We start from the raw sequence: 14,630 nt of genomic DNA, 5'->3' as shown, positions 1-14,630 counted from the left end.
AAATGATTCTTGGAAAAAGAATGAATTTGGGTGCTAATTTTAACACATTAAGATCTGTTATACTAATACTAGTATAAAGAGATTAATTAAAACTATGAGCAAACAAAATTGATATTAAATCAGAGAAATCAAGTAGTTCATGACTAAATTCGGATTTTTGATGTTCTCAACATAGAAATCTTCTAAAAATCTGTTTTTATGAGCAATTTCCATGTGAATTCTAAAGATTACCCAATACTAATCACTAATCACACAAGACTAAATCAAATTCATCAATTTTGCTGTTCCAAATTCGATTTTTATTAAGCATGTAGAATCCAAATTTCAAAAATCTCAATTCCTCTTAAGCTAGGTGCTAAAATCAATTTTTAGATAACCTAAATGGATAATCTATCATTCTTAAGCTATTTCCACCATCAATAGACCAAGATTTGGGTTTTTAAAGAAAACCCTAAATTCAAAATCGAGTAAGAATGGTGAGTTTGAGGTTCATACCTTGCTGGAAAGAGAGAATTGATGGCAGAATTGAAATCAGCTTTGAAAAAGAGTGAGGTTTGAGCCAAAAATCTCTTAAAAAGCTTAAAAATTGAAAAATGTGTTCTTTCTCCTAAATCTCTAAGTCTTTTGGAAGAGAAGAGAAGAAAGAGTTTTGATCCAAAAAGTTTGTTTCTTTTCTTTAAAAAGCGTTTTTGAAGCAAAAACGGAAAATTTCAGGAAATTTTTAAGTTTACGGGAACTTACCTTTTTTTGTTTGCACATTAGAAAAGTTTAAAACTTACGGAGGATCTTTTCGGGTTTTACCGGGAACATTTCGGGAAATACTGGGAATCACCAGGCAAACACCAGGCAACACCGGGAAATCACCAGGCAACACCGGGAATCACCAGGCAGCGGCAGAAATCCGTGGAATCATCTCAACGACCAACGGCCGCGGTCAGGAGACGCGCGACCGCGGTAGTCGAGTGCTCGGCCGCGGTCACATTCACGGTGCCGCGGTCGATGCACCTTTGGCCGCGGTTCCGTCTGTTGCGACCGCGGGTCTTCCTCCTGCGGCCTATTGTCCAATCTTCTCGTCTTTGCCGGGCCGAGCAGCAAAAGACCTACCTTTTTCCTCTTGGTTTTTCTAATTTTCTGATTTTTTTTTTGTGTTTTTGTTTTATAAAATACCTAATACTTAAAAAGAAAAAGAAAGCATAAACTCTAAAAAAGAAAAGAAAATTAAAAGAAAGAGTACCTAAATGGGTTGCCTCCCATTAAGCGCTTTTGTTTTAAGTCGTTTAGCTCGACGTAAGCATGAGGAAATCAGGCTGATTTGAATGGCACTCCACTTGATGTGCCTTTATCACTTCCGGTTGGTGGAGGTTTTACTTCTTCTCCTTGAAGAGAAGTCTTCTTACCTTTACTCTTCTTTCGGACTCTAATGTTGTTGAGAACCCTTTTTGTGTTTTCGATCAGCTCCTGGATTTAGTCCTCACTAGTTTTTGTTGCGTCCGGTGGAATGATGATCTTGATCTTTGCAAAAGCTTTCGGCTTCTCCTTTTCTTTCTCTTTTGGCCTGTTTCCTTTGCTTTGAAATTCATCTAAGATAGTAGGATAGTACCTTTTTCTATCCACATTGAGGAAAACAGCATGCCGGTTTGCGTGATCGATTATTGCTCCTACTGTAGCTAGAAATGGTCTCCCGAAAATGAGTGGCCTCTCCTTGTCTTTATCCATCTCCAAGACTTGGAAATCTGCTGGAACAATCTTATCTCCCACTAGAACTTGTAGATCATGAATCGCCCCTTCAGTATCTTTTTGAGATGAATCTCCAAAAATAACCTTAACCGTCGATGTCCTTAAGGTTTTTATGCCCAATTTTTCGGCAAATGTCTTAGACATGATGTTGACATTGGCTCCGGAATCGCACAAGCAGTCTGTAAACTTGATTCCTGAAATGAAACACTGGAAAACAAAACGTCCCGGATCATCGGCTTTGGTAAGCCTTTGAAACGGTGATCGTTCAGGTACCTTAAAACGGTGGCTGCTTGGGATCGATATCCTTGTACAGTGGTACAAAGATTGGGGTTTCTTCTTTCTTTCCATCGGTCCCGGCCTCTTCTTCGGGCAATGTGGTTATGGCGTTGCAAAACTTCTTAGGGTTATCTTCAACTCTTCCTGGAAGAACTCCACTTTGCCTCTTCATAGAGTCGGTTGTTTGGGCGATTTGCACATCTAACTTTTTTACGTGCGAAGATAAAGATTCAAACTTACCATTCAGATCATTGTACATGCAGTCCACTTTCACGTTCACGTCTTTAGATGCTTTTTCGTTCGTCATAACGAGCTGTTGGATTAACTGTTCAAGTCTACCGATTTATGAAGCTAGCTGGTTCGTCGTGACTCCCTGCTGTTGTACAAATTGATTGTTAAAACCCGTACCTTGGTAGTTATATGGCTGCCGCGGTTGATATGGTACTATTCCTCCAAAGTTTCCACCTTGAAACTTGTTTTGGAAGGTTTTTGCTGAGGTGGGTAGTACTGATCTTGAGGGTTCTCCACATTTGGATTGCGGTAAGAGAGATTGTTGTAATTTGCATTCCGGAAGTTGTTGTTGAAGTTGTTGTTGGAGCGATTTTGGTATGGCACCAGTGCTCCTACGTAGTTCACATCTTCTTCGTGAAATGCTTGATTAATGTGATCGATATCACTAGGTCCTTCATCTTCTGCGCCATTGTTGGTTTCACAGGCATGGATCGGGCGATTGTTGCTCTTCAGAAGCTGGCTCACCATGTTCTTCAACTCAGTTATCTCCTTGTTGTCTGTTCCGGCTTGCTTCATCGATCGATCGTATTCAGGACAGTCATTGCTATTGGCTTGAGCCAAATTTTCGATGAGAGCTCTTCCTTGGGTTATCGTCTTTTGCCCAAAATCTCCATTGCTAGCTGTATCAAGTGAAATTTTGTATTTTGGTTGCAAACCTCGGTAAAATGTGCTCAGCAGGCTTGATCCATGAAATCCATGATGAGGGCAATCACGTTCATACTCCTTAAAATGTTCCCAAGCTTCATAGAAAGATTCAGTTGGCCCTTGTTGAAAGGTTGAGATCTTCGTTCTCAAATTGTTTGACCTTGACTTAGTGTAGAAGTGGTTTAGGAAGGCAGTTCTACATTCTTCCCAATTGGTAATCGATCCTGCAGGCAAAGACTTCAACCAACGGTGAGCTTTATCTGCTGATGAAAAAGGGAATAACTTACACTTTAAATAGTCAGGTGGAACTTGGTTTGTTCTCATCATGCTGCAAATTTCTTCAAAAAGCTCGATATGGTCCATTGGGTGCTCAGAAGGAACTCCATGGAACTGGTTTTGCTTCACCAATGAGATGATTTGAGGCTTGACTTCAAACTCATTCCGGTTTGGAAATGGTACTTGAATCGCAGATCGATTCTGAAAATTCTGAGTAAGTGCATCAAAATCAGCTATGCGATGGTTCCTGGCTTGTCTTCGGTGTTGATTTGCTGGCGGAATGGGGCGATGAACGCGTTCATTCGGCTGCATTGCTGGGTGGTCACCATCGGCTACATTGATAGGTGGATCAAGGTCTTCACGTCTTTCTCTCTCTAGGTTCTGGTGGTTTCTTGGAAGAACCTCATCCTCCTCTCCATCTTATCGAGCATGATCACCTTCTATGTGATCATTCTCTTCGTTTCTCCATGTTCGGACCCGTCTTGGTCCATATTTAAATTTCGATTAATAGGATCTCCAGGCTGGTCGTCGTTGGCCATTCCTTGCGTTCGTCTAAGTCTTCGAAGTTCTCTTTCGTGTCTGTCTATCTCGTCTAGAATTGGAATGTCTCCTGCAGGTCTACGCCTGGTATTCATGCAATTCAGAGAAAGACAAAAGAAGGGAAAGATAGTTCAGAAAAACTTTAAGAAAGAACTAGAGATCAGGTGTTTAGAACAGAAGTTAAAACAAGAAAAATAGCAAAAGGCAGCGAAACAAATCCCCGGCAACGGCGCCAAAAACTTGATGCGTGCTCGTGTCAACTACGTGAGGGAACAAGTTTTACCCTTAACAAAACAAATGAAAGCCGCAAGTGCATAGCTAATCAGTTGTAGTATTTAGGGATCGAATCCACAGAGATTTGTGTGCCTGGTATTCTTCTACGGTTTTTAACTTTATGTCTAGACTAAATTGGTTTTAAAGGTTGGTTGTTTTTCTTGCAAATTAAACTAAAACAAAAGAAAGCAAATAAATCTATCCTAAAAAGCAAGTAAAGAAAATCGAATGAAATGCAAATGGAATAAGTAAAATATCGAACTAAACAAAAATAAGGCAAGTAAAATATCGCATGAAAGGTAAATAAAGCAAGTAAATAACGAACTAAGGAAATTGAAATGCAGGTCTAATAAAGCAAGTAAAAATCGATGGAATTGTAAACTATGGCTAAAAACGCTGAGCTTTTGGGAACTCTAAGGGATCATAATCGGTTTTAACACTAAGGTAGATAGATTGGAATTGACGGATAACAATATATGGGTTCTAGAGCTAGAGTACGGCGGTATGACTACGTCACCGTCGTGATCATAACCAACTGTTTCTCGCAACCCTGACCAGTAGGTTTCCACTCTGGCCCTGGAAGGGAGAGAACGCAAGAGCTGCACAAGACTCGTCAATACTCACGATCTCGCCGCAGGTAGGTTTCCACTCCTACGGAAAAATCACCTGTTTAATTCTAGGGCTGATACTTAATGAAAACTTTCGCAACACTAACTATCTAGATCAGATACTAGGTGATCAATCAAGCATACATGCAATAAGAACAAGAATAAACAGAGAACAGGTCGAAATCCCAGATCTATAAACCTAGATGTCTTAATCGATTATGAGAGCCCCTTTCGGGAACCCTAAGCCCAACTCGGGATCTACTCAGACATGGCTGAGTTTGACATCATCATTGGTTTTAATAAAAGTAATGAAAAACAGTAAAGAAAAGAGATAAAGAAAGCTTCTCTATTGAAGAACTCGGACTTGAAAAATCTTCTACAAAAATCTCATAAAAACGGCTAAAGGAAAAGGGTTTCTGTAAAGTATCTAGGGTTCTTCCTAAAAACGACCTAAATGACATGTATTTATAGTCTCCAATACTCCATGGTCTCTAGGGTTCCAGAATTGAGGCTGGGAATGACTTTGGGCTTCAGATAAGTGGGCTTTAAGTCGGAGCTTGAATGCCGCGGTCGGGAGTGTTGTGACCGCGGCAATTGGCTTGTTGGCCGCGGTCGGGAAGCTTCTGACCGCGGCAAATAGCTTGTTGGCCGCGGTCGCGTGAGTTGCTGGCCGACTCCGCGTGGCTCCGGGGCTAATGGAATATCTTGAGATCCAACCGTTGGAATGTCTCCAAACCAAGTGCATTTGAAAGCTGGTTGATTCTTCTATAAGTTGTCCAATTTTGAGGGTGATCAGACGGTGAGAAGGTCTTCGTCTCTCCATGAGAGTTCTGACGGTCTGCATTTATCTAAAAGAGTCTTTTTGTTCTATTTTGTGCCTCTTTATCCCAAATTACCTGAAAAGTCTTTTAAAATCCGGAAACATAGAAATCCTTTGAAAACCTTTGAAAATAGAGTAAAAACACCTGTAAAAGATATTAAAATGATCCATAAAAATGGTCAAAATCCGGTGTTATCAGTTGTTAGTGTTTAGGGTTACCTTTTTATGGAGAGACAAGATATTATGCAAAACAGCAAGATAGGATGAAACTGTCAATATCCCCACAGTTTCCAGTCACATTCTTCTTCTTTTAAGATTCTTGATCTCCTTTCTTCAGGTTCTCCTCATGACTCTCCCAGACTTAGATTTTTTTCCAGGTTTTAAAAACCAATCCTCACAGATGAATACTTGTAGCCTTTGCTTCCAATGATTTCGGCCGTCCTAGACTCTTTAGGCTTTTGGTTTCCTTTGCTTTCATTTTTTTTCTTTTTTTTTGATTTTTTTTGAAAGGGGAAACCGCCTTTTGACATAGAGTCTTAGGAGCATGAAATTTACCTTTATGAATGAGCTTTTTGAGGCACCATTAAGCTTGATAGGATTGCTGATACTCCTCTTTCCCAAATTTATTCAGTCTTTATCTTGAGTGACTGAAAACCATGTTGTTCCTCTCTCTCCGGCGTTTTTGTACATATCTGCCAAAAAAACTAAAGTGAGAATGCATGAAGTTTGAAATGATGATTTTGGGTAAAAGGTGTGGTACCAGCTAAAGATGAACTGGCCATCTAGGACAACAAAGAGTGGTAACAATGATGTAAAGATGTCCTAGATGTGTATCATGATGCTTGCTAAAACCAATGATGAGAAAATTAGATGTCAAGGTTATGTTCAAGTGAAATGAGCTAGTATATCCTGGCAGAAAAGATCTCCATGAATAGAAATCCTCTGGTGGGAGTTCGTACTGCAAGTACTCTAGCTACCGCCTAATCTAGTACTAACCACAAAAGAAACTAGCATGTAAAGTCTAGAAGCACATGGGTCCTATTCATCATAGTTTTGTTTTTTGGTGTTCCTGTTTTTGAATTCAGTGTTCCTGTTTTAAAAAACCTTTGGAAAACCTTTTATGAAAGACCTTTTTTGAAAAAACAAACTCGAAACAAACCAAATTTTATTAGTAAAGGATGAAAATTCTCCCCCAGACTTAAATCACACTGTCCCCAGTGTGAAAAAGTTGGTGAGAAGATGGTAAATAAAAACAAAATAGTCTAAAAGAAAGAAAAGAAAATGATGTAGAACCGTGGGTATGATGAGGTGATGGATGGGCGCCTATGTCTCATGGCTGCTGTCTGTCTCTGTGGCAGAGGAATCATCATCATACATGTGGTTCTTTGCATGAGCACTATGCTTAGTGCGAATGAGACGTGCTCGAGAAAGTTCCATGATCTGCAAAACAGAATTCTCGAGACCAAGAATGAATGAGGCTGTATTTTGAATCAATTTTTATGAGCAAAGATGTTCATACAGCTATCTCAAACACATTCACATGACAAACAAACTGTTATCGCATCAAACATTGCAAAATCTGAGAATTTTTGGTCAAGTTCGATATATTGATGTCCAACACATGAGATTGCTGAATCAAGATGATGTTAATGCTCACTCATATGTAATATAATCTGGTTTTCTATCAACAAGGACCAAACAATCCAGAATTGCTAAGCTAAATCAAACAGTTCTTCAAATTTTGATTTGCTCAAAGTCTCAAATCTCAGATTTTCAAAAAATTCCAATCTCCATGGTCTAAGTGTTTAATAATGAATTAAACTACCAGTAGTCTAGTCTTGAGCTCAAAGACAATTTTCAATCATCCTAAGGTAATATTCTACTCATTCTAAGAAAACTCTAAATTTGAGTTCATGAGAAAAGTGAGAAATGTGGATCCATACCTTGATGAAAGTGTGATGTGATGATAGATTTGAAATCTTCTTTGAAAAAGAGCGAGACAGAATAGAAATTTTGAAAAGAATTTGTCAAGTTTGAAATCTGGTCTTTTCTCAAAATCTCCAAGCTTGGTTGGTAAGATGAAGAGAAAGACCCGTTTGATCTTTTAAATCCTCTTTTTCTTTTAAAAATGTGTTTTTCCTAAGAAAAAAAATATTTTAAAAGTTCTTAAGGACTTACCTGGATGCAGGATGGATTGTAAAATGGTTATGGAGTTGATATGATGGAAAGAAATTCTTGACAAGAAGAGATGCCATTGTTGGTCTTTGTGGATCTCCTTGAAGAGATACCAGTACAGATCACCTGCACCAAAACTTTCATAACTTCTTGCTCAGAGGTCCAATACCTGATTTTTCAACTCCATGAGCCTAATGTTTCAGGCAGCTTCAACTTTGATGAAGGGTGACTGCATCCGGGAAGAGCAAGGCTTCCTTCTCGCCGGTTCTTTGATGTGCATATGATTGGTCTAGCTGCGAGACAAGTCCATCTTCAAACGGTCATAACTTTCAGCTCACGGCTCCAAATCTTATGATTCTAAGTGTTCTGGAAATATTACTCTCTCTTATACAAACTTGATGAAGACAACAAAGTCTGAATCAAAGTGTAAGACATCCGTTTCAGGCAATCTTTAAAACGCGTCGTCATGTGAAGGTGAGGCTGGCCGCGGGTGGGAAGATGGGTCGGCCGCGGGTCAAGAGGTCGTGGCCGCAGTACAGGTGAGGCTGACTGCGGGTCAGGGACTCCCGGCCGCGGTAAAAACACGTTTTTTTTTTTCATTTTTTGTGTTTTTGTGTTTTTTTTTTTTTTTAAACTTGAAACTAAGAAAAGGAAAACATTATTGGAAAAAGAAAGAAAAACTAAAAGAAAACATACCTACAAAGGAATTGTCTCCTCTAGGATCAAAGACTAGTCTTGGAACTTCTCTAGGATATGAGTCTTCAATGCTTTCTCCTTGTGACAAGTCTTGAGGAAAGAGTCTTGAGGGCCATCTATGCTTCACTTTGGCTCCATTTGAGTCTTGATCACGTCCCATATGAGCAAAGATCAAGTGTGCATCAAAAGGAATCTTGTTGCACATTGAACTTCTTTGGTTGATGTTTTGATGAAGTGTGAAGGGTGGACCTTCTTCTATGACGTTTTCAGGGACCTTTGTAGCTCCTCCAAGATCAAAAACTGGTTCTTCTCCACTGCTTATGGTCAGGCAAAGAGAGTTCTTTGCATCCTTTCTCATCTCGATAACATGGAAATCATTAGGAAGAAGACAATCTTCAACTTGAAGAGGCAAACTTTGTGTGAAACCTAATAGAGCTGCAGTAGAAAGATCTCCAACATTAATATAAACCATAAATGAATGAAATTTCGAAATACCTGTTCTCTCAGAGAGTTTTGGTATTTGAATCACATCAGATTTGATATCACAAAGAGAATCATGAACTTTTATTCCTTGCTCTTCTTCAGGAGCTTCAATCAGCGACTTCACCATTAGTGTATCATCCTTTATGAGATTTTTGTCACACTCAAAGTTGTGAGGAGTTGATGCAGAGGACGGCATTGGCTCGTCAAGAACAGGAGGATTGTGATCCTCTTCATCTACTTCGAGGCACTCAAATGGTTTGGTAGTGATGAGGTCATTGCTGGGAACAGAAACAGGTTCTTCTCTTCCTTGGTCAAGGGATTCAATGATGGGAGAATTAGGGTCCAAGATACTTTCATTGGACATGGTATTCTTAACAAATTTGAAGGAGGTTTCTCCATCTAATTCATAAGCTACCCAACATCCATCATCTCTAGACTCGAATTCATTCAGCTCTTGAAGCATACTGTTTATCTCTTCATCAGCTTGCTGATTCATCTCAGCAACAAGTCGACTAAATCGATGGGGCTGAGATGGTTGATGACTTGCCATGGGCGAATACACTTTATCTCGGTAGTGATGGTTCTGATGAGAGTTCCAATCCATATCGTCTGATTCACTGTAGGTGTATGAATGAGAGTATTGAGCAACACACGGGAAATAACACCCTCGCCCATGATCTCATCTTCCTCCCAAGGTGAATTCATGTTCCAGATACCTGAAACAAATAAAAACAAAACGAAATTTAAAAGAAAAAGGGGTGTCTACGAGTCGGATTTACTAACCTATGAAGTTTGACAGAAGCAAAAGAGATACTCTCTCCGGCAACGGCGCCAAAAACTTGATGCGAGCTAGGGTTGCTATCGCAAAATAGTTTTAAATTTATAAACCCTAGTGTCTGCAAGTGCACAGCCGTGCGTTGTAGTACTTAGGGTGTCGATCCACAGAGAGAGTTGTCTTTTCTGCAGAAACTTCAAACTGGATTAATAATCGAACTCAAAGACCAATGGGGGTTTTTGTGGGGTTGTGTGTCACAATTTTACTAAGCTAAACAGGAAATAAAATAGATCAAAACAAGGATGAAAAACGTGTTGGGTATTAGGGTTCATCTCTAGGGTTCATGATCTATGACACAAGGAATTTGGGTAAGGATTTTCTACGATTCTGAAACTAGGATAGACACTTGTAAGATTAGCCAACTCTCGTCACCCTAATCATCTAATCACTCATTCATGGCAATTAACTCTCGCTCTCATGCCAGAAAAAGATCATGCATTTTAGCTCGGAATCCATCTCGGCTTACGTATCCTCTGTAGTTAGCTTTCGTCTCCTACGACGGTGACGTCTATAAGATCTAGTTCAGGCAACCCAGATGCAATACTCTCGTGGCTCGGATTTAACCTAGGATCAGACACTGGTTAGCTACTCCAGCGTTACCGCTTTGAGATTTGAATGAATGGGAGAATCATTTAAAATCGAAATTCTTTAACCTTAAAAACCTAGATGTCATCGGTCATGGGGTCCCTTTTCGATGGCCCTCTTCACCCAGCAAGGTGACTACTCAGACATGGCTGAGCTTGAAAACATCATCATTGGTTTTGAAATAGAAAAGCAGTAAAGTAAAAGAAATTGCATAAACTGAATAGATAGATGAAAAAAAACAACAAAGGTTCAAGAGAAGAATCTCTATCTCCCTAATCTAAAACCTAATAAACAAAAGTTGGGTGCCTCCCTATCAAGGGGAAAGGACCACACACGAAATTAGATCTCTAAAATACATATTTATAGGTATCCAAGTGTTTCTGGTCGTCCTTAGGGCTTCTTGTGAAGAGAGAATGAATTGGGCTTGAAAATAAGCCATTGGGCCGATTATGGGCTTGTCGCAGAGTTGGGCTTCTCCAAGTCTGGTAAATGCTTGTCCACCGTAGTTGAAGTCTCTCAGATGTGGCCAGGATGGTTTGCACCGCGGTCACGAGCTCCTGGACCGCGGTGGTTGATCTGTGATGTCCAAACTTCATTCTTCCTCTTGCTTCTTACACGAGACTGCAGAACATGTCTTCCGTAAATTGTCAATAACTTATGATCCAACCGTTGGATTGCATCCAATCCAATTGCATTAGAAAGCTAGTTGTATCCGCTATCTTTTGTCCAAATTTTATGTTGATCGGACGGTGAGAAGGTCTTCATCGAATGTTAAACTTCTGACGGTTCGAAATTGGCTAAAAGTGAATTTTTCTCCAATTTGCATTGCTTTTGCCTAAGTAACCTAAAAAGTCTTTTAACACTCCGAAACATGGAAAAAACTAAATGAAACCTTCAAAAGTGATTGAAAACACCTGTATAAGATACTGAAAGTGATCCATAAAAATGGTCAAAATCAGGTGTTGTCACCATCATCTCTAAGCGTGGATTCCTTCAGCTCTTGAAAAATACTGTATATCTCTTTAGCATCTTTCATCACTTCTTTTAGTGTTGCAGCAATCTTAAGATCTTTTGCAAAAAATTTAAGATCCTGCCCTTTTATGGACATAAAGCGCTCTGTAATATCAGAAAACTTCTGGTTGAATTCAAGGGAGTAGAGATCAATCATCATATCAAGAGACTTGGCATCAACTATACGCAACAAATTCATTGTAGCAATAAATCATTTAAGATTCCATCATTTAGGGAAGAATGAATCATGGCCCAGATGCGTTGTCCTTTGCATTGGTAAGCCTTACAATGAGTGTTAGAGCACTTTCTTGCTCAAGGTCAGAGGTATCCATCTCTGGTGGCTTGATTCTTTTTCTTGGGGGCATATCTAGTGAAACCACAAGGCCTTTTCCTTTTTCCGAGTATAAGTAGCGGTGCGACATCTTAGTTGAGGCTTGATGTTCTTCTTGGTGTCGAGTCTGCATGATTGCTTGCAGATGTAGGTAGTAGAGACTCAGGTGGTGAAGAAGATAGGCGGGACAAGGCAGAGATTGGAGCAATTCTGTTGAGGCAGACTTCCTTTAGCGTGGTGCGCGCGAGAGGCAGGCTTCCATGGGCATGTAGCGACAGTGCAGGCTGACTCTCCGACACACAATGGGGGTGGAACCACAGCGAAGATGGTCAAAAGCGGTTTTATTTTAAAAAAAACTTTCTATTTTTATCAAAAACCATTTAGGAAAACGTCACTATCTCGAAATACCAGACCGTTGAGACAGTCTAGGAGATCATGCTTGGGAGAGAAAGGCCCTTGCAAAAAAAAAACTTACTAGCCCAGACTGTATTCACCCTCCGCTTTTATTAAGGAAATTCATTAAGGTATTTACGGAGATACAACTCCCAGCCAGGAGAAGCCGTACCAATTTGTGGAGTAGAGGAGTCCACCATTATCATCGCCAAATGCAAGAGGAGGAATAACTTATGGAAGAAAGACAGCTCTGGAAACGAACCCTTATACTCTTCTCACATGTAAATAAATCAATTCTTTGATTTGAGAAAATATTCGCTCCACTAAAGACTAGCGAAGATTACTATTCAGTAAACAAAGAATTGTTTTTTTTCAGAAATTTGAAAAATCAAAGCAAAAGAAGATTCGAAAGTGGAGAGCCAAAATTCTGCCGGAAAACTAAAATCCATCAAGTGGAATTATAATTAATCCAAGTCGAATATAGAGCAGCTCAGATTATTAAAGATTCAATATTAATCGAACAAATATAAGGAAAAACACTCCCTCGGTGAAAAATGAAGATGTACAATATGTAATTAATTATATTGGTTTGTTTCCTAATATTCCCAAAGCAACTTATCCAGATTATAGCAACGGATCCGTACCGTGTGCGGGTTACAAACATTTAATAAATAAAACGTTAAAAATTAAAAAAAGTTTAATATATTATGTTATTTATATATTTTTTTTTCGTTTTTTGTTGATTTAACTAAATCAAAGTTTTGATTGAATCTATCGTTGAAATGGGAATCTAAAATCGATATTCGTTCAGAGATAATATGTCCAATCCAATTGCATTAGAAAGCTAGTTGTATCCGCTATCTTTTGTCCAAATTTGATGTTGATCGGATGGTGAGAAGGTCTTCATCGAATGTGAAACTTCTGACGGTTCGAAATTGGCCAAAAGTGAATTTTTCTTCAATTTACATTGTTTTTGCCTAAGTAACCTGAAAAGTCTTTTAAAACTCCAAAACATGGAAAACACTATATGAAACCTTCAGAAGTGATTGAAAACACCTGCATAAGATACTGAAAGTGATCCATAAAAATGGTCAAAATCAGGTGTTATCACCATCATCTCTAAGCGTGGATTCCTTCAGCTCTTGAAAAATACTGTATATCTCTTTAGCATCTTTCATCACTTCTTTTAGTGTTGCAGCAATCTTAAGATCCTTTGCAAAAATTTTAAGATCCTGCCCTTTTATGGACATAAAGCGCTCCTTAATATCAGCAAACTTCTGGTTGAATTCAAGGGAGTAGAGATCAATCATCATATCAAGAGACTTGGCATCAACTATACGCAACCAATTCATTGTAGCAATAAATCGTTTATGCCTGAGACTGAATTGATCAAGTTGTGGAATTAATTGATGGATCTTATCATTTTGGTCCAGAATTTGGTGTCGAAGAGGGTGAGATGGTTGATGATTCACCATGGGGGAATGCACTTCATCTCGGTAGTGATGGCTCGGATGAGAGTTCCGATCTATACAGTCTGATTTTCTGTAGGTGTGTGAATGAGAGTATTGAGCAACACACTCACCCAATGATCTCATCTTCCTCTAGAGGTGAATACATGTTATCGATCATGGAGTCCCTTTTAATGGCATTGGGTCCCTTTTGATGGTCCTCTTACCCAACAAGGAAACTACTCAGACATGGCTGAACTTGACAACATCATCATTGGTTTTCAAATATAAAAGCAGTAAAATAAAAAAGATTGCATAAACTGAATAGATAGATGAAAAGAAATAACAAAGGTTCAAGAGAAAAATCTTTATCTCCCTAATCTAAACCTAACAAACAAAAGTTGGGTGCCTCCCTAACAAGGGGAAAGGAGCACACACGAATTAGGTCTTCTAAAATACATATTTATAGGTCTCCAAGTCTTTCTGGTCGTCCTTAAGGCTTTCTTTGAAGAGAGAAGGAGTTGGGCTTGAAAACGGGTGATTGGGCCGAAAATGGGCTTGTCGCAGAATAGGGCTCTCCAAGGCTGGTAAATGTGGGTTCACCGCGGGTGGAGGCTCTGAGGCGTGGCCAGGATAGTGTTCATCGGATGTGAAACTTCTGACGGTCCAAAATTGGCCAAAAGTGGAGTTTTTTCCAATTCCATTGTTTTTGCCTAAGTAACCTAAAAAAATCTTGAAACTACAAATATTGGAAAACCATGATAAAAGCACTTGAAAGTAGTTAAAACATTTGAAATAGCATAAGAAATCACTAATGAAAATGGGTAAAAATACGGTGTTATCAAGCCTACAGCATGGCCTTTAAGATTCCATCATTTAGCGAGGAAAGGAATCATGGCCCAGATGCGTTGTTCCTTTGCATTGGTAAGCCTTACAATGAGTGTTAGAGCACTTTCTTGCTCAAGGTCAGAGGTATCCATCTCTGGTGGCTTGATTCTTTTTCTTGGGGGCATATCTAGTGAAACCACAAGGCCTTTTCCTTTTTCCGAGTATAAGTAGCGGTGCGACATCTTAGTTGAGGCTTGATGTTCTTCTTGGTGTCGAGTCTGCATGATTGCTTGCAGATGTAGGTAGTAGAGACTCAGGTGGTGAAGAAGATAGGTGGGACAAGGCAGAGATTGGAGCAATTCTGTTAAGGCAGACTTCC

At 39.4% G+C, this 14,630-nt stretch overlaps 1 non-coding gene across 1 annotated transcript; it reads left to right on the top strand.

Moving 5' to 3' along the window:
- The first annotated feature begins 2,995 nt into the window (after positions 1–2,995).
- On the top strand, positions 2,996–3,102 carry LOC112085696. Its single transcript, XR_002898996.1, has one exon. It is a non-coding gene; the product is annotated as a small nucleolar RNA R71 (small nucleolar RNA).
- Positions 3,103–14,630: the final 11,528 nt, after the last annotated feature.

The sequence above is a fragment of the Eutrema salsugineum genome, unplaced genomic scaffold (genome assembly GCF_000478725.1).
Source record: "Eutrema salsugineum unplaced genomic scaffold, Eutsalg1_0 scaffold_3, whole genome shotgun sequence".
Lineage (NCBI taxonomy): Eukaryota > Viridiplantae > Streptophyta > Magnoliopsida > Brassicales > Brassicaceae > Eutrema > Eutrema salsugineum.
This window is presented reverse-complemented; position numbering and strand designations above follow the sequence as displayed.